The following is a 24,649-nucleotide window of genomic DNA, read 5'->3' as shown; positions in this document are numbered from 1 at the left end:
ATATAGACATTCAAAATTCTCCAATGTTTAGTGCATCAGGCTCTGAAGGACCACCCTCACTGAAGTATTTATTGCTCAACCTACAGGTACCAGCATGGAGAAAGAGCACTAATCCACAGGCAGTAGAACCCTACTTTTATGGCCTCATGGCTTTCCTTAAGAAGCATCCCATGCAGCAGATTTCCTCCATCCCATCCCATCAGGCTGACTCTCCTCAGTCAACAGGAGTCCTCACCCCCTGGAATCATTCTGCAATTCCCATGGCTCCAGCTCCCAGCTTCCTTGGACACCTGTGGACTTACAACCCTGTCCGAGGTATGAAAGGCTGCAGCACGGCTTGTCTATGTGGTTCTCACTCCATTCAGACTGTCCCAGATTAGTGAGTTCACTCCCCAACTGCTTCAAATATCTCCTGCGTCCCAGTGGACGGCCATGGATGTGGGGATCTCTCCCCTGCACTTCAGCTCCGTCATCCCCAGGTGCAGGCTGGTTCCACTTGCTCTCCTCCTCTTTTCCCCCTCCTTGTTGTCCATTCTTTCCATTGCGTTGAGAAGTTCTATATGGATCCGGATATTCCTTCTCAGTAATCAGGGAGTCCTGCCAGTATTCACTTGGTCTTCTGTAACAACTGCTGCATCTTTAGACGTTCTTGATGCATCCGTGGAGAGAGGTGTACCCCACTTCTACCTACCCCTCCATCATCTTGTCCACCCCATTTGTGCACGTAGTAGAAATGAGTTTCCCTTTCTATTAAGTAACAATGCCAGCACCACAGATGTTTAACTTTTGCTTTATGAGGAGAACACAGGTAAGTTCCACTCTCTTCAGGTCAGTAGGACATTCAGTCGTGTCCCTCTCTGTGTGACCCCAGGGACTGCAGCATGCCAGGCTTCCCTGTACATCCCCGACTCCCAGAGCTTGTTCAATCTCATGATTAGATCATGAAGCTCAAACTTAGATCCTCACCTTATTAATTTTTTATACAGGAAAATATGTAACCTTTAAAAATCTCTCCCTATTTGTCCTGCCTTCCAGGCTTTGGCAACCATTTTCTACTCTGACTTCCTTTTTTTTTGTTGTTGTTTTGAAACTCCTTATAGTTGAGATCATATGGCATTTGTCTTTCTCTGACTTAGTTTACTTAGTGTAATGCCCTCCAGTTTCATCCATGTAGCCACAAATGGAAGGATTTCTTTCTAATCTAATGGCTAAATAATATTTACCTATATATGTCACGTCACATTGTTTTAATCCAGTCACCTGTTGAAAGATACTCAGGTTGTGCCTATACCAAGGCTACTGTAAATAATGCTGCAATGAACATGGGAATACAGATCTCTCTTTGAGACAATGATTTCATTTCCTTTGACTACATATCCAGAAGTGGGATAATGGATCACATAAACGTTCTCTTTTAAATTTCTTGAATAACCTCCACAGTGTGTTTCCATGGGAGTTGCACCAGTATACATACCTCTCAACAGTGCATAAGCACTCCTTTTTCTCTTCATCCTCAATAACATTTGTCATTTCTTCCATTTTTGGTACTAGACATTCAGACAGGTAAATGGTGATATCTCTTGTGTTTTGATTTGCATTTCCTTTGATTATTAGTGATGCTGAGCATCTTGTCATACACCTTTTGATTGTCTATATGGCTTATTTGTGGGAAAACATCTATCCTTTAAAGATGTAGCATACATTATGTTTACTATATTCCAATATATGAAACTGAGTTGCCTAGCTGTATATCAACAACAAACTATCAGAAAGTGGAGGAAAGGAAACAATTCCATTTACTATTTCATCACAGAAAGATAAAACACTTAGAAATAAACTTAGGAAGGTGTTGAAAGATTTTATGCAAAACCTTAAGACATTGATAAGAGAAATTTTAAAAGAGTTAAAAATATGTAAAGCTAGGTTTTCAATTCAATGTGTTTCCTGAGGTAGGATTTGTATTACTATAAACTTCCCTCTTAGAATTGCTTTTGTTGCATCCTCTAGGTTTTAGATCATCATGTTTTCATTGTTCTTTGTTTCTAGGAATGTTTTGATTTCCCCTAGTTCTATAGTAATCTGTTCATGATTTGGAAATGTGTTGTTTAATCAACATGTGTTTGTGTTCTTTATCTTTTTTTTTTCCTATAATCGATATCTAGTATGATAGTACTCTTGCCTGGAAAATCCCTTGGATGCCTCGAGGAGCCTGGTAGGCTGCAGTCCATGGGGTTCCCAAGAGTTGGACACAATTGAGCGACTTCACTTTCAGTTTTCACTTTCATGCATTGGAGAAGGAAATGGCAACCAACTCCTGTGTTCTTGCCTGGAGAATCCCAGGGACAGAGGAGCCTGGTGGGCTGCCGCTTATGGGGCTGCACAAAGTTGGACAAGACTGAAGCGAGTTAGCAGCAGCAGCAGTATCATAGTGTTGTGGTCAGAGAAAAATTTGATATAATTTCAATTTCCTTAAATGTACTGAGGTTTGATTTGTGACCCAAGATGAGGAGAATGTTCCGTGTGCACTTGAGAAAAGAGTGTATTCATCTGCATTTGAATGGAATGTGCTAAAGATATCAATCAGGTCTGTTTGCTCTAATATTTCCTTTTGGGCTTATGTTTCTTTCTTAACTTTCTGTTTTGTTGATCTGTCCATTGGCATAGGTGTGGTGTTAACATGCCCTACTATTATTGTGTTACTGTTAATTTCTCCTTTTTGTCAGTTAGTATTTACCATATGTATTGAGGTGCTCTTATGTAGTGTACAAAAATAGTTAAAATTGTTGTGCCTTTTTATCAGGATGATCCCGTGATCATTTGGCAGTGTCCTTCTTAATCTCTTATAATAGTTTTGTTTTTAAGGTGTATTTTTTCTGATACAAGAATTGCCAATCCGGCAATCTTTTGATTTCCATTTGCATGAAACATCTTTTTCCATCCTCTCACTTTCGGTCTGTATCTGTCTCTAGGACTGAAGTGGATGTCTTGTAGACAGCATATATATGGTTCTTGTTTTTGTATCCATTCAGCCAGTCTGTGTCTTTTGGTGAGAATTGAGGAAGATAATAGCAAAAAGACAACTGATAAAGGATTACTTACCAAAATACAAGCATCTCAAACAACTCAGTCATCAAAAGCAAAAGCAAAAACTGCAAAAATAAACTAGTGAGACCACATCAAACTCAAAACTTTCTGCATAGTAAAAGAAGCCATCCATAAAATGAAATGACAACCTATGGAATGAAAAAAAAATATTTGCAAATCACATATTTGGTAAGGGCTTCATATCCAAGTATATATAAGAGACTCATGCAATTCAGTTTTGAAAGAAATCAAACAACCCAAATTATTAAATAAGCAGAGGAAGAGTAAGTGTTTTGAAAAATCTGAAGAGTAGACTGTAGATGAGAGACACTGTAAGTTTTTCCTTCCAGAACAGAAGCCTGTGTCTTCCTGGCATTGCTTTCTTTATCTCCAATCACCTGTTTGGTGATTGGAGTTCACAGTATACATCCTTCATTCAATAGCTATCACTCTACAATGAGCTATATGTGCTCAGAATAACCTTATTAACTATAACAAACTAATAATTACATACTTAATCTTGAGGCATCTAAAATCCAAGGTGATTTTCAGGATTTTCTACCCCTTTGTTTTCTATATTCTATTTCAAAATAGAAACACCTAGTACAGAAAAATGAGTATGGGACCTCAGTAATACATGGATAGGAAGTCCATTAAAACTGGGAGCATTACTGGATTATATTTTGGGGGAATGTATTATTACTAATACTATTACAATTTTATTCCCTTTAATTCTCTGCTATACTAGTGGATATTTACTTAAAATAGTAGTACCAAAAGAGAGGCACATAGTCTCAAGTTACAGTAGATTGAGAAAGACAAAGCTTATGAGGCAGGATGTGAAATCACAGAAAATTATCAACAATATCAAAACAAGGGGAAGTACTGACTAGAAAAAGCAGAGTTCTCTAATTTTTTGGAGACAACACAAGCAAGCAAGATGTGAGCCAACCATCTTAAACTGTGTATCAGAAACCGCACCAGAAGGAAAATGATGTTCATAAAAATATGCTGATGCTAAACGCCAAAATCCAGACAGTAAGACAATAGGGTAGGGTTTATGTAGATGCTGAAAATTACTCAGAGAGGTAGACATGGAAGCAAGTACACGAATGAGTGTCAGAAAGATCAAAGCACAAAAGTGTCAGAAAAATAAATCGTAAAGGGACTTGGTAGTCTGATCAAAAGAATAAGAGAATCAAATGAGAAAACCAAAATATGAAGACTTGTATACGTGAGAATGCTCAAGAGAAAAAATTTCGGCCTTAGTGAGCAGTAAACAGAAGCCTCCAGCATCTGGAACAAAAACCCTGGGCAGGACTCATGACTGCGCTTCTGGGAACAGGCTCAGTTTCAAAGTTTGGGCACTATACCACCTAAAAGCGAACACAGACAAGGATTATAGCTTGCTATGGCACGGAATCATGACAGTAGTGTTTGTTAGTTTACTTTTCTCATTCAACTATAATGTTAATGAATCACTAACCAATGATAATTGGCACCATCAGTTTCCAGTCAGATCCTCTTTAGTCATACAATGGATATGTGAACCTGTTATATGATCCCTAATAACAGTTTTTATAATTGAATTTATTGATGGTTAATTGAAAGGGACTTGCTTTACAATACTGTACTGCTTTCAGCCAAACATCAGCATGAATCAGCTATAGGTATGCCTATGTGCCCTGCTCTTGAACCTCCTTGCCACCTTCCTTCCCATCCCAACCCTCGAAGCTGTTACAGAAAAACATGGAAGGCTTCACAAATTTGTGTGTCATCCTTGGGCAGGGGCCATGCTAATCTTCTCAGTATTATTCCAATTTTTAAATATATGTGCTATCAAGGCAACACATGAATAAGAATGGGCAGAATGTCATGGAAACATGTGTAATATCACATAAGAAATGAATCGCCAGTCCAGGTTCAATATAGGATCCTTAGGCTGGTGCACTAGGATGACCTGGGGGGATGGTATGGGGAGGGAGGTGGGAGGGAGGTTCAGGATGGGGAATATGTGTACACCCGCAGCAGATTCATTGTGATATGTGGCAGAACCAATACAACATTGTAAAGTAATTAGCCTCCAAATAAAAAAATTTAAATTAAAACTAAATATTTGAGATAAAATATTAAAAAAAAACAATTTAACAGGAAAAATAATATAGTTAGTCATCTACCAATACATGATCAATTACATTAGGAATTAGGGTATTCTGCTATATTTACTGCCTCTTATAAAATCTCATTTATAAGGTCCAAAGTTTCATGAAGGAATTAAGCATATATTTATGCATAGCACATGGATACCTGCACACAAATACGTTTATGTTATATAAGCTATTATTCTCTTTGCCTGTCACAATAAGCTTTTAATTGATGAGAGAGATAGTCCCAAATTTCTCCAACTTATAAGTCTCCTTTTTGAGAACCGCTTCTTTTATTTCATCATCTAATTTTAAATACGCATTTTATTCTTAGTTACCATGCCCCTTTAAAATAACTAAAAGCAGAGAAAACCTAGTAAATGCTGATATCTTATCCTTCACTAATTTATCACTCTTCTGGTAAATTGGGAAAAGAATGATGATCAGATCTCATTCAAGAGGATAAAATCTCTATTTTATCAGTTCTCTTGTCCAAACTCAGTTCTTGCTCACTTCAGTCTTAAATTCTGCTTACTTACAAAGGACAGACAGGAAAAGGAATATTAAAATCATGCTAGCAAGAGTCTATGATTTTATGCTTCTGCTGGCCAAAGGTAGGGCCAGGAATAATTTCCGAAATATTACAATACATCACGGAAGCATGAAGGTCTAGTTCTGCTGTCAAAGAAGAGATGCTTGGAGGTGGTTCAAAACCTAAGCTCCGTGGGTTGTCAGGATGTACTCCCGACCAGACAGGTAGATTTTGTCCCTAAATAGTCAACGTCAGGAAGAGACAGGCCTTGTTTTCAGAGCCAATGATGTTGTCTTGGGTGTTGACCAGGTAATATTCTTTTTTTTTTTTTTTTTGCCTTTTTATTTATTTTTTTTTTAGTATTTTATTTTTTTAAATTTTAAAATCTTTAATTCTTGCATGCATTCCCAGACACGAACCCCCCTCCCACCTCCCTCCCCATAACATCACTCTGGGTTATCCCCATGCAGCAGCCCCAAGCATGCTGCATCCTGTGTCAGACATAGACTGGCGATTCAATTCTTACATGATAGTGCACACGTTAGAATGCCATTCTCCCAAATCATCCCACCCTCTCCCTCTGCCTCTGAGTCCAAAAGTCCGTTATACACAGCTGTGTCTTTTTTGCTGTCTTGCATACAGGGTCATCATTGCCATCTTTCTAAATTCCATATATATGTGTTAGTATACTGTATTGGTGTTTTTCTTTCTGGCTTACTTCACTCTGTATAATCAGCTCCAGTTTCATCCATCTCATCAGAACTGATTCAAATGAATTCTTTTAATGGATGAGTAATACTCCATTGTGTATATGTACCGCAGCTTTCTTATCCATTCATCTGCTGATGGACATCTAGGTTGTTTCCATGTCCTGGCTATTATAAACAGTGCTGCGATGAACATTGGGGTACATGTGTCTCTTTCCATTCTGGTTTCCTCGGTGTGTATGCCCAGAAGTGGGATTGCTGGGTCATAAGGTAGTTCTATTTGCAATTTTTAAGGAATCTCCACACTGTTCTCCATAGTGGCTATACTAGTTTGCATTCCCACCAACAGTGTAGGAGGGTTCCCTTTTCTCCACACCCTCTCCAGCATTTATTGCTTGCAGATTTTTGGATCACAGCCATTCTGACTGGTGTGAAGTGGTACCTCATTGTGGTTTTGATTTGCATTTCTCTGATAATGAGTGATGTTGAGCATCTTTTCATGTGTTTGTTAGCCATCCGTATGTCTTCTCTGGAGAAATGTCTATTTAGTTCTTTGGCCCATTTTTTGATTGGGTCGTTTATTTTTCTGGAATTGAGCTGCATAAGTTGCTTGTATATTTTTGAGATTAGTTGTTTGTCAGTTGCTTCATTTGCTATTATTTTCTCCCATTCAGAAGGCTGTCTTTTCACCTTGCTTATATTTTCCTTTGTTGTGCAGAAGCTTTTAATTTTAATTAGATTCCATTTGTTTATTTTTGCTTTTATTTCCAGAATTCTGGGAGGTGGATCATAGAGGATCCTGCTGTGATTTATGTCAGAGAGTGTTTTGCCTATGTTCTCCTCTAGGAGTTTTATAGTTACTGGTCTTACATTTAGATCTTTAATCCATTTTGAGTTTATTTTTGTGTGGGTGTAAGAAAGTGATCTAGTTTCATTCTTTTACAAGTGGTTGACCAGTTTTCCCAGCACCACTTGTTAAAGAGATTGTCTTTACTCCATTGTATATTCTTGCCTCCTTTGTCAAAGATAAGGTGTCCATATGTGTGTGGATTTATCTCTGGGCTTTCTATTTTGTTCCATTGATCTATATGTCTGTCTTTGTGCCCGTACCATACTGTCTTGTTGACTGTGGCTTCGTAGTAAAGCCTGAAGTCAGGCAAGTTGATTCCTCCAGTTCCATTCTTCTTTCTCAGGATTGCTTTGGCTATTCGAGGTTTTTTGTATTTCCATACAAATCTTGAAATTATTTGTTCTAGTTCTGTGAAAAATGTGGCTGGTAGCTTGATAGGGATTGCATTGAATTTGTAAATTGCTTTGGGTAGTATACTCATTTTCACTATATTGATTCTTCCAATCCATGAACATGGTATATTTCTCCATCTATTAGTGTCCTCTTTGATTTCTTTCACCAGTGTTTTATAGTTTTATATATATATATATATAGGTCTTTAGTTTCTTTAGGTAGATATATTCCTAAGTATTTTATTCTTTTCGTTGCAATGGTGAATGGAATTGTTTCCTTAATTTCTTTTTCTACTTTCTCATTATTCGTGTATAGGAATGCAAGGGATTTCTGTGTGTTGATTTTATATCCTGCAACTTTACTATATTCATTGATTAGCTCTAGTAATTTTCTGGTGGAGTCTTTAGGGTTTTCCATGTAGAGGATCATGTCATCTGCAAACAGTGAGAGTTTTACTTCTTCTTTTCCAATTTGGATTCCTTTTATTTCTTTTTCTGCTCTGATTGCTGTGGCCAAAACTTCCCGAGCTCTGTTGAATAGTAGCGGTGAAATTGGACACCCTTGTCTTGTTCCAGACTTTAGGGAAAATGCTTTCAATTTTTCACTATTGAGGATAATGTTTGCTGTGGGTTTGTCATATATATTTTTTATTATGTTGAGGTATGTTCCTTCTATTCCTGCTTTCTGGAGAGTTTTTATCATAAATGGATGTTGAATTTTGTCAAAGGCCTTCTCTGCATCTATTGAGATAATCATATGGTTTTTATTTTTCAATTTGTTAATGTGGTGAATTACATTGATTGATTTACGGATATTGAAGAATCCTTGCATCCCTGGGATAAAGCCCACTTGGTCATGGTGTATGATCTTTTTAATGTGTTGTTGGATTCTGATTGCTAGAATTTTGTTGAGGATTTTTGCATCTATGTTCATCAGTGATATTGGCCTGTAGTTTTCTTTTTTTGTAGTATCTTTGTCAGGTTTTGGTATTAGGGTAATGGTGGCCTCATAGAATGAGTTTGGAAGTTTACGTCCCAGTGCAATTTTCTGGAAGAGTTTGAGGAGGATAGGTGTTAGCTCTTCTTGAAATTTTTGGTAGAATTCAGCTGTGAAGCCGTTTGGACCTGGTCTTTTGTTTGCTGGAAGATTTCTGATTACAGTTTCAATTTCTGTGCTTGTGATGGGTCTGTTAAGATTTTCTATTTCTTCCTGGTTCACTTTTGGAAAATTGTACTTTTCTAAGCATTTGTCCATTTCTTCCACGTTGTCCATTTTATTGGCATACAACTGCTGATAGTAGTCTCTTATGATCCTTTGTATGTCTGTGTTGTCTGTTGTGATCTCTCCATTTTCATTTCTAATTTTATTGATTTGATTTTTCTCTCTTTGCTTCTTGATGAGTCTGGCTAATGGTTTGTCAATTTTATTTATCCTTTCAAAGAACCAGCTTTTGGCTTTGTTGATTTTTGCTATGGTCTCTTTTGTTTCTTTTGCACTTATTTCTGCCCTAATTTTTAAGATTTCTTTCCTTCTACTAACTCTGGGGTTCTCCAATTCTTCCTTTCTAGTTGCTTTAGGTGGAGAGTTAGGTTATTTATTTGACTTTTTTCTTATTTCTTGAGGTATGCCTGTATTGCTATGAACTTTCCTCTTAGCACTGCTTTTATAGTGTCCCACAGGTTTTGGGTTGTTGTGTTTTCATTTTCATTCGTTTCTATGCATATTTTGATTTCTTTTTTGATTTCTTCTGTGATTTGTTGGTTATTCAGAAGTGTGTTGTTCAACCTCCATGTGTTGGAATTTTTAATAGTTTTTCTCCTGTAATTGAGATTTAATCTTAATGCATTATGGTCAGAAAAGATGCTTGGAATGATTTCCATTTTTTTGAATTTATTAAGTTTAGATTTATGGCCCAGGATGTGATCTATCCTGGAGAAGGTTCCATGAGCACTTGAGAAAAGGTGAAATTCATTGTTTTGGGTTGAAATGTCCTATATATATCAATTAGGTCTAACTGATCTAATGTATCATTTAAAGTTTGTGTTTCTTTGTTAATTTTCTGTTTAGTTGATCTGTCCATAGGTGTGAGTGGGGTATTAAAGTCTCCCACTATTATTGTGTTATTGTTGATTTCCCCTTTCATACTTGTTAGCATTTGTCTTACATATTGTGGTGCTCCTATATTGGGTGCATATATATTTATAATTGTTATATCTTCTTCTTGGATTGTTCCTTTGATCATTATGTAGTGGCTTTCTTTGTCTCTTTTCACAGCCTTTGTTTTAAGGTCTATTTTATTGGATATGAGTATTGCCACTGCTGCTTTCTTTTGGTCTCTATTTGCGTGGTATATCTTTTCCAGCCCTTCACTTTCAGTCTGTATGTGTCCCTTGTTTTGAGGTGGATCTCTTGTAAGCAGCATATAGAGGGGTCTTGTTTTTGTATCCATTCGGCCAGTCTTTGTCTTTTGGTTGGGGTGTTCAACCCATTTACGTTTAAGGTAATTATTGATAAATATGATCCCGTTACCATTTACTTTATTGTTTTGGGTTCGGGTTTATACAACATTTTCGTGTTTCCTGTCTAGAGAATATCCTTTAGAATTTGTTGGAGAGCTGGTTTGGTGGTGCTGAATTCTCTCAGCTTTTGCTTGTCTGTAAAGCTTTTGATTTCTCCTTCGTATCTGAATGAGATCCTTGCTGGGTACAGTAATCTGGGCTGTAGGTTATTTTCTTTCATCACTTTAAGTATGTCTTGCCATTCCCTCCTGGCCTGAAGAGTTTCTATTGAAAGATCAGCTGTTATCCTTATGGGAATCCCCTTGTGTGTTATTTGTTGTTTTTCCCTTGCTGCTTTTAATATTTGTTCTTTGTGTTTGATCTTTGTTAATTTGATTAATATGTGTCTTGGGGTGTTTTGCCTTGGGTTTATCCTATTTGGAACTCTCTGTGTTTCTTGGACTTGGGTGATTATTTCCTTTCCCATTTTAGGAAAGTTTTCAGCTATTATCTCCTCAAGGATTTTCTCATGATCTTTCCTTCTGTCTTCTTTTGGGACTCCTATAATTCAAATGTTGGAGCGTTTCATATTGTCCGGGAGGTCTCTGAGATTGTCCTCATTTCTTTTAATTCGTTTTTCTAGTTTCCTCTCTCATTCATTCATTTCTACCATTCTATCTTCTATTTCACTAATCCTATCTTCTGCCTCCGTTATTCTACTATTTGTTGCCTCCAGAGTGTTTCTGATCTCATGTATTGTGTTATTCATTATATTTTGACTCTTTTTTATTTCTTCTAGGTCCTTGTTAAACCTTTCTTGCATCTTCTCAATCCTTGTCTCTAGGCTATTTATCTGTGATTCCATTTTGATTTCAAGATTTTGGATCATTTTCACTATCAATATTCGGAATTCCTTCTCAGGTAGATTCCCTACTTCTTCCTCTTTTGTTTGGTTTGGTGGGCAACTCTCCTGTTCCTTTACCTGCTGAGTATTCCTCTGTCTCTTCATCTTGGTTATATTGCTGCGTTTGGGGTGGCCTTTTTATATTCTGGAAATTTGTGGAGTTCTCTTTATTATGGAGCTTCCTCACTGTGGGTGGGGTTGTATCAGTGGCTTGTCAAGGTTTCCTGGTTAGGGAGGCTTGTGTTGGAGTTCTGGTGGGTGGAACTGGGTTTCTTCTCTCTGGAGTGCAGTGGAGTGACCCGTAATGGGTTATGAGACATCAAAGGTTTTGGGATAATTTTGAGCTGCCTGTATATTGAAGCTCAGGGGAGTGTTCCTGTGTTGCTGGAGAATTTGTGTGGTATGTCTTGTTTTGGAACTTGTTGGCCCTTGGGTGGAGCTTGGTTTCGGTGTAGGTATGAAGGCATTTGATGAGCTCCTATTGCTTAATGTTCCCTGAATTCAAGAGTTCTCTAATGTTTTCAGGCTTTGGATTTAAGCCTCCTGCTTCTGGTTTTCAGTTTTATTTTTACAGTAGCCTCTAGACTTCTGCATCTATACTGCACTGATGATAAAACATCTAGGTTAAAGATGAAAAGTTTCTCCACATTGAGGGACACTCAGAGAGGTCCACTGAGTTACAAGGAGAAGAGAAGATGGAGGGGGTAGTTAGAGGTAACTGGAATGAGATGCAGTGAGATCAAAAGAGGAGAGAGCAAGCTAGCCAGTAGTCACTTCCTTATGTGTGCTCTATAGTCTGGACCGCTCAGAGGTATTTACAGAGTTATATGGGGAAGAGGAGAGGGAGGAAGTAGACAGAGGTGACCAGGAGGATAAGAGAGAGGAATGAGAAGGAGAGAGACAAATCCTGCCAGTAACCAGTTCCTTAGGTGTTCTCCACCGTCTGGAACACACAGAGATTCACAGAGTTGGATAGAGAAGGGATAGGGGAGAAAGAGACAGAGGCCACCTGGTGGATAAAAAGGAGAGTCCAATGGAGGAGAGAGTGGTCAAGCCAGTAATCTCACTCTCAGGTAAACTTGGGTAGTGAAGTTTGGGTTTTTAAATGTACAAAATTGACAACAAAAACCTAAGAGCAAAGATTAAAAATCTAGAGTAGAGGTTGGATTTTCAAAGATACAATATTAAAGTAAAGCAGAAGGAAAAAGGAAGAAAGAAAAAAAAAAGAATTATTTAAAAAAAGAAACACCCCCCCCCCAAAAAAAAAAACCCCACCAACAACCATCCAAAAACTATATATGGTGTTTGTCTTAAAAAAAAAAAAGTCTTTTTTTAAAAATAGTAATAGTAGGTTATAGAAATAAAAATTAGAGGAGAAATAGAAGACTTAACAATTAAAAAAAGTTAGAAAAAAAAACAAAAACAAACAAACAAACAAAAAAGGAATGATTTTAAAAATAGTCAAAATAAAGCTGGCCCTTCTCTGATGTTATGGGCCATGTGGGATCACTTCCAAGGTGGTTCCCTCTGTTTAACTTCTTCTGTTTGCTGGTTTTTTAGGCTCACTAGTTCAGTCGCACTGTGGGGAGGGGGGATGCTGCAAACAAATAGCACTGTCGTGTGCTCACAGTGTCTCAGCCCCGCCTGACCTGTCCCTTCTCGCGGCGCACAAACTGCTCCGGCTCTACGATGCTCAGCTGGGAACCATGTGGGGCCGGCCCTAGGCTGCGTGCACCACCCCGGTCCAAGCCGCTCAGGTTCGGCGCTCAGGCAGCCCTCAGAGGCACAGATTCAGCTGGGACTGTGCTTTGTGCCCTTCCCAGGTCCGAGCAGCTCAGGAGTTTGGCGAGCGCGATCGCCGTGACTTGTCTCCTTTTCTGCCGCCGCTGCTCAGCTTTCTGGGTGGACCGCTGGCGCCCCCTGTGAGGCAGAGTGTGACTGTCCAGCACCCCCAGAAGTCTTAGCAAAGGAGCCTGCTTGCAATTAGGTAAGTCAAGTCTCTCCGGGTCTGCAATTGCCCCTTTCCAGTCCTTACAGCTCTGGCTGCCTGTCCCCGGCGGGGGATGATCTGCAGCCGGCTTTTTCCGTTCTGTCCTTCGTTCTGTGCTTGGTCCTGGCAGTGTCTTATGTTTGAGCTTTTCGCATGGTAGCTATCCCACAGTCTGGTTTGCTAGCCCAAGTTAGATCGTTCTGGTTGCACGTGGGGCATTCCTGCCAGATTCTTACAAAGCACTGCAGCCTGCGCCTCCCGCGCGTCCCTGCCCTGTCCCCACTTCCCAATGGTGGATACAGGCGTCTGTGCTGCTTTTCCGCTGGGGGAGTTACTGTTGGGCTTGTAATCTATTGGTTTTAATTATTTATCTATTTTTCCTTCCTGTTATGTTGCCCTCTGTGTTTCCAAGGCTCGTCACAGACTCGGCAGGGAGAGTGTTTCCTGGTGTTTGGAAACCTCTCTTTTTAAAATTCCCTTCCCGGGATGGAGCTCCCTCCCCACCTTCTTTGTCTCCTTTCTCGTCTTTTATATTTTTTCCTACCTGTTTTTGAAGACAATGGTCTGCTTTTCTGGTTGCCTGATGTCCTCTGCCAGCCTACAGAAGTTGTTTTGCGGAGTTTGCTCGGCGTTGAAATGTTCTTTTGAGGAATTCGTGAGGGAGAAAGTGGTCTTCCCGTCCTATTCCTCCGCCATCTTTTCCTCTCCCCGACCAGGTAATATTCTTGTATTACCATTTGGAGTTTTATTTGCTATTTTCTCAAAGAAACAAATGTAACGAGAGGATTAAAGATGCATAAAGGTAGAAGAGCTGTCAAGGTGCCTAGAAGAAAGGCTAGCCAGGAGAACCAGGCCCCCACACTGATGACTGTCAGAGACTGTAACAGTGAGTGTTTTATAGACAGAGCAGAACAAGTGGATAAAACCAGTGTTCTCAGACCACTGCTGTTTTGCAGTCAAAGACAAACTATTTTTCTCTTTAAGGAGAGTCATCACAGCTCCAGCTGTGGTTCTGGTTACACACATGCAGATTTAGGGCCACTGGCATGTGTGATGTGACATCAGGAAGTGAACAGATGAGTAGTATTGGTGCCCAGTCACCTGCATCTGCTAATAATGGGAACTGGGGAAAACTACTTGCCCTCTGCAAGTCATCACATCTTCATTAACATAACTTGATGATCATAGTGAAGATTAAGGTTATCTCACAGGGTTCCTGTGAAACACAAATTTTAAGATGTTTTAAAGCTTTCAGGAAAGTATCAAAGACATGCATGGGGTTACAAAGGTGAGTGAGCAGATCCAAGGTACAGTATCCTTTTACTGTTAGTATTCTCTCTGTACTCAATAATAGTTATCAGACAGTCTCGTGTTTACTCTTACCCCAGTGTGATGGTATACCACAGATAAACTGGACTTTTCTTGTCATTTCAGTGTCTAAAATTCAAGCATTAGTCAATGTAGAGTAAAAAAATTTCAAACTCCTAGAGGGCCTTGCTGTTCAGAGTCTGCAGAGTCCCAACATTAAACTGTCTTAAAAGAATGACCCAAACACTCTGGCTCAGATTTAGTTCCAAATGTTTGCAGAGCACAGAAGTACTTCTGGGAGCAATTCAAAAATACAGGGAGTAACCTACTTATCCAACTGTCTATCTGTGCAAATACGATCATCCATCTAAATTTACACAGAAGGCGCTCCTTTCCCACCCCAGCTTCTACAGCAACAAGTCCTGCTCACAGCAACAGGAAAGAGAAGGCTTTCTTCCACAGGATGGATTGGATAACCTTAGGTGACTAGATCATTTCAGAATGGCTCATGGTTTTATTTAAACAGGGCCCTGCCTTCTGCTGCTGCTGGTCATGTCAAATCTGCTCCTGTGCCAAGGCAACCCATGCCCCTCCTGCGGGCCTGACGTGTTTGCCACCTCCCTGAGATCCCCTACAGACTTGTTTATCAAAGTTGCCTGGCTGTCCCATGACTTCCATAACCGTTCCACAATAATGTTCCAGGAGTTTGTAAGTACTATGGTAGTAGTGGTTTAGTTGCTCAATCATGTTCGACTCTTGCGACCTCGTGGACTGTAGCCTGCCAGGTTCTCAGAAGGAAACTTCCCTAAGTGATGGGGCTAGACTATCCTTTAAACAAGAAGGCTGCAGAAGCATACTCTCTCGGTCAAAGAAGCCGTCAGTTCGTAAGATGTGGAAATGGACGAAAGGATCAGTTTTGTGAAATCTCAAAGTTTCCTAAGAAGTGCAATAAATTGTTCAATTCCCTTTCATTCATTTTCTTTTTTAAATAAGCAAAATAAATGATTTTGTATTTGTCAGGTAGGAATGCCATAAAAGAATACAATAGACTCTGAGAAATAAACAACAGAAATTTATTTCCTCACAGTCCAGGGGCTAGAAGTCCAAGATCAGGGTGCCAGCAAGGTGAGGTTCTGGTAAGGACTCTTTCTTCCCAGGCTGGCTTCTCCGTGAGTCCTCACAAAGGGTGTGGGGTAGGGAAGAGAGATAGATGAAAAGACACAGAGAGAATTCTCTGGTGTTTCGCTTCATGAAGACACTAAGCCTATTGGATGAGTGTTCCACCCTAAGAGCTCATTTACCATTAACGGGCTTCACTGGTGGCTCAGATGGTAAAAATCTGCCTGCAACATGAGAGACTTGGGTTCTATCCCTAGCTCTGGAAGTTTCCCTGGAGAAGGGAATGGCAAGCCACTCCAGTATTCTTGCCTGACAAATCCCATGGACAGAGGAATCTGGTGGGTTATAGACCATGGGATCCCAAAAAGTCAGAATCCTTTTCAAAACACAGTATTTCGGCAGTTAGGGCTCTAACAGATGAATCTGAAGAACACACATTCAGTCCACAATACTACCTGACACAAAGCACTTTTAGGTGGGACTGGGGAAAAGGAAGCATATTGATTTTCTGGTCCTTCAAAGTCTCCGTGGGCTTTCTTCTCCAGGATCAGAGTAATAGCCAATAAATGAGAACTGCTCTGCAGTGAGAAGGCAATGGCAACCCACTCCAGTACTCTTGCCTGGAAAATTGGATGGATTGAGGAGCCTGGTAGGCTACAGTATATGTGGTCCCCAAGAGTCGGACACGACTGAGCGACTTCATTTTCACTTTTCACTTTCATGCATTTGAGAAGGAAATAGCAACCCACTCTAGTGTTCTTGCCTGGAGAATGTCAGGGACGGGGGAGCCTGCTGGGCTGCTGTCTATGGGGTCGCACAGAGTTGGACACGACTGAAGCGACTTAGCAGCAGCAGCAGCTCTGCAGTGAACTGGGTGGATGGAACATTTTAAACAAAGCTGAATCCTGCTCATAAAAACGAATACTTGCAGTTCTTTTAAAGCTACATATTATTGTTTTAAGATTTGCAGTGAATAGGTTTCCAGCTACAATAGAAGGGGTGTTTACAATTGGAAACAGCTATTCTCTTTCTGAGGAAGGTATTTGGAAGTTTTATGTTAATTCTTTTAGGTCAATCAGGGAGCACACATAGGGCAGACAGCTAATAAACGGCGGTGCTAAAGATTTCTATTAAATTCACATAGTTCTTTTTACTCACTAGATATCCTTTCGTCCTCCATTTTGACTGTCCTTTCTTTTTTCCAACTCTTTCAGGTAAACAAGAGATTAAGTGGTTAAATATAGGTGCATGGATGCATTCTAAGTCATTTCAGTTGTGTCCAATCTTTGCAATCCTACTGACTGTAGCCCAACAAGCTCCTCTGTCCATAGGACTGGCCTAGTAAGAATACTGGAGTATGCTGCTGTACCCTCTTGCAAGGGATGCTCCTCACCTAGGGATCAAACCTGAGTCTTCTTATATCTCCTGCATTGGCAGGAATGTTCTTTACCACTACCGTCCCCTGGGAAGCACCAAATATTGGTACATACATACTAGATTTGGTTCAAATAGTAAAAAAAAAAAAAAAAAAGATGATAAAGCAGAGAAGGGAAAAGGTTAAATTTAGAAAAGTTGTATCTAAAATCATTTTTATAGAGACAATGTATAGAAAAGGAGAAAAAGAATGACTTTTTGTGATGACCCACCACTAAAACAAATTCACGTCTATCAAAGATGCCAATGTTCTGTTAATGGGTTCATCTAATGAATGCCCAACAACACTAACTAATTGCCTGATCACTTTCAGAATGAAACATATGCCCAGGGCAAACTGTACCATATCAATGCTGCCAACAGCTGCCAAACCAATGCCTTCGATTTTCCGAAGATAGATATAAAGCCCACCAGCTGAACGTGAGTCTTTCACCTGGGTTTTTCACCGTTTCAGATGAGACACTATGTAGATTACCAGACGTCAGATCATTAGACGTTATGGTAACTGTACATGCAGAAAAAGGTGGAGGAACCATAAGCAATTGAAGAGAAATTATATTATGCAGTTCATGAAGCATGAGCAAAATCAAGGGATGACTAGAGATTTGTAGTAGCAAGATAGATAACAGATCTATAAATTGTCCATGCAGACAACTTTAGTTCAACCAATGCATTAGACACAAGATTGCAGCTATTATTCTGGATGGAAACAGGAAATGAATGGGAACTTCCATGTGTAAAATATAAGATTGCAAAATTCATGAATATAAAGAAACACACCCCAGTTTGAGTCCTCCCTGTTACTAGTGACTCCTACTTTGCAATCCTATACTGCACCACCCGAGCCCTCGCAACTGCCTTTCAAGGCTCTCCTCATTCTGCTTGCACTTCTCTGATATGTCCTTCATTTGTCATTCTCAATGACTCCTCTGTCACCTTTTATTCTTAATTTGTACGTCTCCCCTACAATGACCTGTCTAACATTGCTTTGCTTCTCATGGCCGCAAAAATTGCCTCTGATCTGAGGACCACACAGTTTACATATCAAGCCTCAATCATTTGTTGCAGCTCCAAATTTTCACAGTTATAATCTCTCCTTTCTGATTTCCTGCATTATCGTTCCTCCTAATGTAATTTAAAATATTTTCACATGCATCCCCCCTTAAAATACTATCTTCTCTCTCTACAACCTTCTTAATGATACCAGCATTGTTTTCCTCTGTCAAGCTCACTAATAATGAGGGTGAACAAGTAAAGGAAAAAAGACAAAGAGGAAGAAGAGGGGGGATTGTTCAATAAGCTTAAATTTAAAGTTTATTGAGAGTTACTACATGGCTCACATTTTACTAAGCACTTTATGTGCATTACTATATTTAATCATATTCAGTTTTCTGTTCTTTACCAGTAAGACAGTTCATGGCTGTAAAGAAATCAAGCATATTAACTAGAGATCTTCAGGCCCCGGGATTTTCAGGCTCAATTCTGCAAGTAGTACTGAACTAGGGGGGAAAACCCTCCATCCCACTGATGCTGTTACTAAGACAATGCTGTGCCATTTTCTGCCGGGAAACATGTCAACAAAACAGACTCCTCTGAGTCAGCAGGGAGCTGGTGTTGGGATCAGTTGAGGAGAGAAGCCTGTTTAGGAATGCCATGTCTTCTTCCTTGTCTCTTTGTTGTAATATCATAAAACAATTACCGATCAAACATCAATACGAAGGACTCATCTGATTCTGTAATACAAATGAATCACTGGGTGACAGTGATGGGGGCACAGGTGGAATCCCTCTTTCCTGGGTCAGGCACTGCAGGCACGTACTGACTTGCCATAAATACTTAGATTCTCTCACGCAAATATACAAACACAGAAGAACTCACTGAGTGGTGGTAGAATTTCAGAGGAAATTGAAAAATCTTCATGTTATATAGAACTCATCAGAAGAATTAGTTTCTAAAATAACCTAGATTTTTATATTTCAGCAAACTGTGAACGAACAGCTAATTTTTTATACTTTTGCAACTTTTACTGCCTTCAAAAATCTTTGCATGCACATAGGAATAACCAAAAGTTGTTTAGGTTAGCTGCTCTGAGCAAAGACCACATGTTACCAAAACCACTCAATTATGATTATTTTAATGAGACTGTTTCTTATGGTTGCTTAGAATGAAAGCATTACTAAGTGGGCATTCGTGCTACTGTACTCCTGGAATAATCCTCTGTATCATCTAGTCATGGAGCTGCAGAGGACGAAAGAATTGCCAGAGACTTTCATATCAAACACCGAGGACATTGAGGACATGTCAGAGAGACTTCAAACATTCTTAGAGAGTCATTTCAGGAAGGTGAGCATCCTGCAGAGGGCTTTCTTGCTTTGTTCATGAATGAAAGAGGTGACCTCTGTAATGCATAAGGAGTTTGGAAATATCTCATTTTATAAGAAAAAGATTCATGACTTCTATATGCTAGACTGCTACTACATAAAGCAGGAGCCTAGTCATTCACAGTGATAGATTCTACTGTGAAGGAATCAGAATTTTACTGCAATTTTTGACATGTGCAGCCTTCCCTGCATTGCACACAATTCCACCAAAAGCTTTCCTCTTCCTGGGCACAGGTGGTTGAAATATTTTCAAGAGTAATAGCACTAGAGAACTGAATTTCCAAGATCAGCATTTTTCTTTAAAGTAACCCAGGACGTATGCTATTGAAGTCCCACTTTTCTTCTTCCTCTGTTCTCCTCAAATCAAAGGATGAGAGGGGGAAGGAAGAAAAGAGAAATTTAAAACTAAACTGGAGTTAGTATCTACTTTTCATATTTCTAATAGTTTTCTCATAAGCTGGCTCCAAAATCCATATATAGAGAGTTTTATATACATATGTCTTCCCCAAATCTTTATTTGATAATTAGAACAAAAGATAAGCAAATACTAGTAAAATGCATAAGAAGTCATTATCATTTGGGTATTTAGATTATTGCTCCAGCCCTGATGATGATTCGCGATGATCCCATTGTCTGGTCAGATATCCCATACGTGAAGTCCAGCAATGAAAATGCTGTCATTCTGAATTTTATAACCTGTTCCACTGCCTGCGCAGGGATTCACATAAAGTTGACATGTACTTCAAGATCCTGGCGTGCCGAGCCCTCAAAACGTGCTAAATCCACAGCCATCCCATCCAGCTCTGAGGTGGTCATAATGATCTATCCCATAGCAAGCTTCTTTGAAATTTACAGCTTTTTAATGCATGCTCTGTGAAATGGGTCTCTTGTTAAAAAAATAAACACAGACTCTGCAGAGATGTCAAAATCTAAGAGGGCAATTTCTTAACATTTCTTATCTTCCTTTAAGAGTAAATCAAAAGAAAATCCACCCCTACAACTGAGAGAATGAAGCGCCTATTACAAGTAGTCCCAAATAGCAGATCCTGGCATTACAAAGAAGACCATTAAGAGATTATGTAAAAGTCACAGCCAATTATTCTGGGTCAAGTTATTAGAATCAAAGAATTAGACAATTCTTCATGGTTCTGGTCATGCTACCAAGAAGACTGAATTCTCAGGATTCCTTATGAAAGCCAGCCACAAACTGTCAGCCAACTGTCACAGTGTTACACCAGACAAGATAAGTGCTTTGCACTTTTGTGTAAATAGCATAAGGTTTACTGAACTGTCTAAACATTGTTAGGGTGCTGTCTTAGTCCTTCTGGGTTGTTATAACAAAATATCACAGGCTTAAAAACAATGGAAATGGATTTCCACAGCGTGGTCATGCAGGGTCCTTTCTGGTCACACACTTCTTACTGTATCCTCACATGGTGAGGGGAGGGAAGGGGGGGGGGGGGGGGGGGGGGGGGGGGGGGGGCCTCGGGAGCTCTGAGTGTCTCTTATATATAAAAGCACTCAACTCACTGAGGAGGCTCCATCCTTATAATTCCGTTATCTCACAAAGGCCCCACCTATGGATACCATAGGCATGGGAATCAGGGTTTCATCATATGAAATTTCTGGGGGACACAAAGGCTGAGACCATAGCAGATACAAAGGTGATCCTGCTCATCCTCCTCCAGGGGCTGTCGTCACCCACACTCCACTGCATCCTCATCTCCTGCATCACCTTGCAGCCATTCCACACATTCCATCACTCTGGCTTTCACAAGTCCAGGTCAGTCAAGTGTCAGCTCCACCTCATATTCAGCCTATTCAGTGTTTCCCTCTCCCCTGCTGAGGCCCAGGGGACCTACCAGGAAATGTACATGTGTCCATTTCTGCAAGGTTCCTTCTCTCTCCCTCTCTGGATCTTCATTCCTTGGCCATGTTGGAACAGTGTAGATTGTAACAAGATGGGAAAGTTCTGACATCACTGACTAATTGGTGCTGTTGTAGCCTTCTCTTGGTCCAGACAGACTGATCTGAAATTCCCCCTGACTAACAAGTGTTTTTCTTGAGGGCTTATCCTGGTGATTTTCCAGGACATTCACAAGTTAGGGTTCCCCAAATTCATAGTTTCCTTTTTAATCAGGGGAAATGTTCTGGAACCCACAACTCCCCACCTGCAGTAGTCACCAGAGCCTCTCTGTTCCCCTCACTCTGCAAGCACCATCTGGAGAATATTAAGCAGCTCACAGTGAGCTGCCTACTAGCTCACCCACAGGAAACCCATGTATCATAAACACTCTGAATGATTGAATGTCAGAAATACTGGTGTGCATCAGTCCATCACTGTGGATTCTGGACAATTGTCCAAGTGGTCACATAGGAACTGAGTAGATCAGAAAGCTGGATTGAAAACCACATTACATGAGAAGTGAGATTCCATTCTCTCTTCCTTTTAGATTAACTATCCTTGTCATTAACTATTTGGCCTTACAAACATGCCCTAGTAGGTCACTCAATTATAAAATCCTCCAAATAGACTCTCTACTGAGACTGGAGCTTGAGACTTGATTAGGGATACTCAGCTTGTTTAACAGCCTCCAAACAACCTGGGATGAAGGCCAATCTCTTGACTGGCTCTCCTAAGAAGTCAGTGATGTGGCTGGGTTGGTTTTACAGCATCTTGGGGGCTTTAGTAGCAATTCCTGACAAAGAAAATGGGAAATCAAAAGGTAGAAGTGAAAGAGGGATGAGTAAGGGAGAAGGAAGAGAAACACAGAAGGAAGGAAAAACAGCAAAGGGAAAGTGAGTCTATGATGTGGGTAGTGAAGGATGAAATGCTGTTAGAACACTTTATTTTTAAGGACCCAAATATATATGCTTTTAACATTCTAATAGCAAACCTCTCATATTCTCTTTCCATGAAAAAACCCTGTAAGCACTTTTTAAGTCATTACTGCCCAAAACATCTAATTCTGTTCTGTTACTTGCTTAACTTTCTTTCATTCAGATATTTCCAGCAGAGAGGATGGCATTTATTAGAGGGGAAAATTGGCATAAGGGGGACAATGTAATTGGAGGAAACATACACACACCAATAGACCACACGCAATTTCATGTATTGTCTCTTCAAGCCCAAATTATGACTTTAGATCAACAACAGAGGTGGTGATGTTGAGAGCTCTCTCCTAGGTTGACTGTGACCAAAAAAGTAACACTGTAGATTTCAGACAATATCGAACAGAGCCATGGTTATACTGTAGAGTAAGTCAGAAATAGCCAAAGCGGGGATACTTGGACAACATTTAACAATCAGTCCCTTGCCATCCAGAAAGTGTTGATTTTCCCCTCTTTTACAGATTTCCATGTAAGACTACATTTAAAGAAATGGCCCTATTATATCAAGACTAGTAAGAGTGGTTCCTGAAAGGAAACAAACAAATGAAGAACCTTTGAAGTTCACTGATGTTATAGATTAGCAAATCACATGTCATGGATACAATGAGGATTTAAACTGAGGTTTAAAAAAAATCTCTATTTTCCAGAAGCAGGCCTGCAAGTTGTAGAGAAGGAGAGGGTGATATAAACACACCAACTGCTATATTGCATGGTAGCGTGAAGAAGAATAAGATGTGATGCCACCATGGGGCTACAGTGGATTGAAGTACAGCTAGGAGCCATCTGAGTGTGTCATAGGAGTGATGCAAATGGGATGGCTTTATGATGGAGTTTTGAAATGTTGATGGGACCTTGATGTGCAAAAATAGAAAAACAGTACATCTGTCAATTCATTTAGGATCATCCTATGAAGTAAGGATCTCTGACATCCAAGATCAAGGAAACTGAGATATTAATACAGATAGCATTATAAGGTATCAGTGGAAAATCAAGTCTGACAAAAACACGAGATATGTTCATTATTTACCATTCATGTTGTATCTCTCATGATTATGCTCCCATGATATACTATATATATTATTGTAGGGTTAGAACGGAGAAATACTTGTATGGACTTTTATGCATTAGGGAGAATCATTTGATAGATGATTCTATCAAATAGAAATAGAGTTTTTCTTTATTCTTCAATGCAACAGAAAGCCAAGAATATTCAGTCCAAGAGAGCATAATGTCCAGAATTAGAAAAGAGAAACTTTAATATGTATTGAGGAGTTGTGACTGTTGGGGCTGATAGAGAAAAAGAAAGGGATGAGAAAGAGCTGGGAATATTATGACACTGAAAATCAAAGAGGGCTCTGCCAAGTGAAAAGAAGCAAAGCATGTGAGAGATACAGGAAATGAAATAGACCTTGACCACATGCAAGGAATGAGGCAGACATAAGAGTCAAAAAAGGCATGGAATAATATGCGACTAGCTGAGTCAAAAAATGACTGAAAAGTCAGAGAGAAGGGGGGGAGATAAATTAACGTTTTATCCAAAAGCAACTGAGCTCTAGGTTCCTGTATTTCATCATCTTAGTAGCAGAAATCACCAAAAAATGTTAAGGGTCTGCAGCAAATGATAGAAATGAGTACTGTAAGGTATCTCTGCTAGACGGTATGGAATACCAGAAGCAAAGTAGGACTACCCAGTGATAACAAGTAGTAAGTCACTAGTCACTCTCAACACTTAAATAGGACATACATTGTAAAGCATAGAGGATGAATGGAAATCAAATGGAAACAACCCATACCTTTACAGAGCCAGCCTAGACAAAACCTAAAACCTAAACCAAATAGAGGTCATGGTCTCCTTAATCATGTGCCCACTTTCTCCAAGAGGTTCTCATTCCTTTTTACTAAATTCTCCCTTATATACTCACCCTTCTTTGCCTTACTCTCAGCAGACAGTCATCTAATCACTAATCAAATAAATAATTAAACAGTGTTCACTCCTGAGACATATTTGCATTGATTGACTCTTCAAAATGAAAAGCTTTCTAATCCCCTGAAAGTAAAATGCTAATACTGGAAGGACTCCTTCCCAGCCTCTTTCCAAATTGCCCAGTGGGCAGCAACTGTGAGTCTAGCTACTTAGACGTCTTCTGCCATAATTATACCCTCTTTGGATAGTGAAGACAAGAGACGGATGAAGCACTGAATGATGTCGAGAAAGACATGCATGGACACCTGGAAAAGATACCATAGCCTTAAACACTGATCTATGCCTGCACACCATACCAAGGGTGATGGCAGCCAGGTGGGCCTAAAGAGGGATGGATTTTTAAGAAAGCTCTCTCTGAGTTGGCACTGAGAAGTTTGATTCATCTCAACTGTTTCAACATGATTCTTTGATTCTAAGACTCAAAGCCAC

The 24,649-nt window shown here is 39.7% G+C and overlaps 1 non-coding gene and 1 pseudogene across 1 annotated transcript; one reads left to right on the top strand and one right to left on the bottom strand.

The window, feature by feature from the left end:
• The first annotated feature begins 145 nt into the window (after window positions 1–145).
• Window positions 146–20,277, top strand: LOC114109614 (chorionic somatomammotropin hormone 2-like; annotated as a pseudogene).
• LOC114112417 (U6 spliceosomal RNA) lies at window positions 4,828–4,937 on the bottom strand. Its single transcript, XR_003587829.2, has one exon. It is a non-coding gene; the product is annotated as a U6 spliceosomal RNA (small nuclear RNA).
• Window positions 20,278–24,649: the final 4,372 nt, after the last annotated feature.

The sequence above is a fragment of the Ovis aries genome, chromosome 20 (genome assembly GCF_016772045.2).
Source record: "Ovis aries strain OAR_USU_Benz2616 breed Rambouillet chromosome 20, ARS-UI_Ramb_v3.0, whole genome shotgun sequence".
In the NCBI taxonomy this organism is placed as follows: Eukaryota; Metazoa; Chordata; class Mammalia; order Artiodactyla; family Bovidae; genus Ovis; species Ovis aries.
The sequence above is the reverse complement of the archived record's forward strand: the minus strand, read 5'-3'. Positions and strand labels throughout refer to the sequence as shown.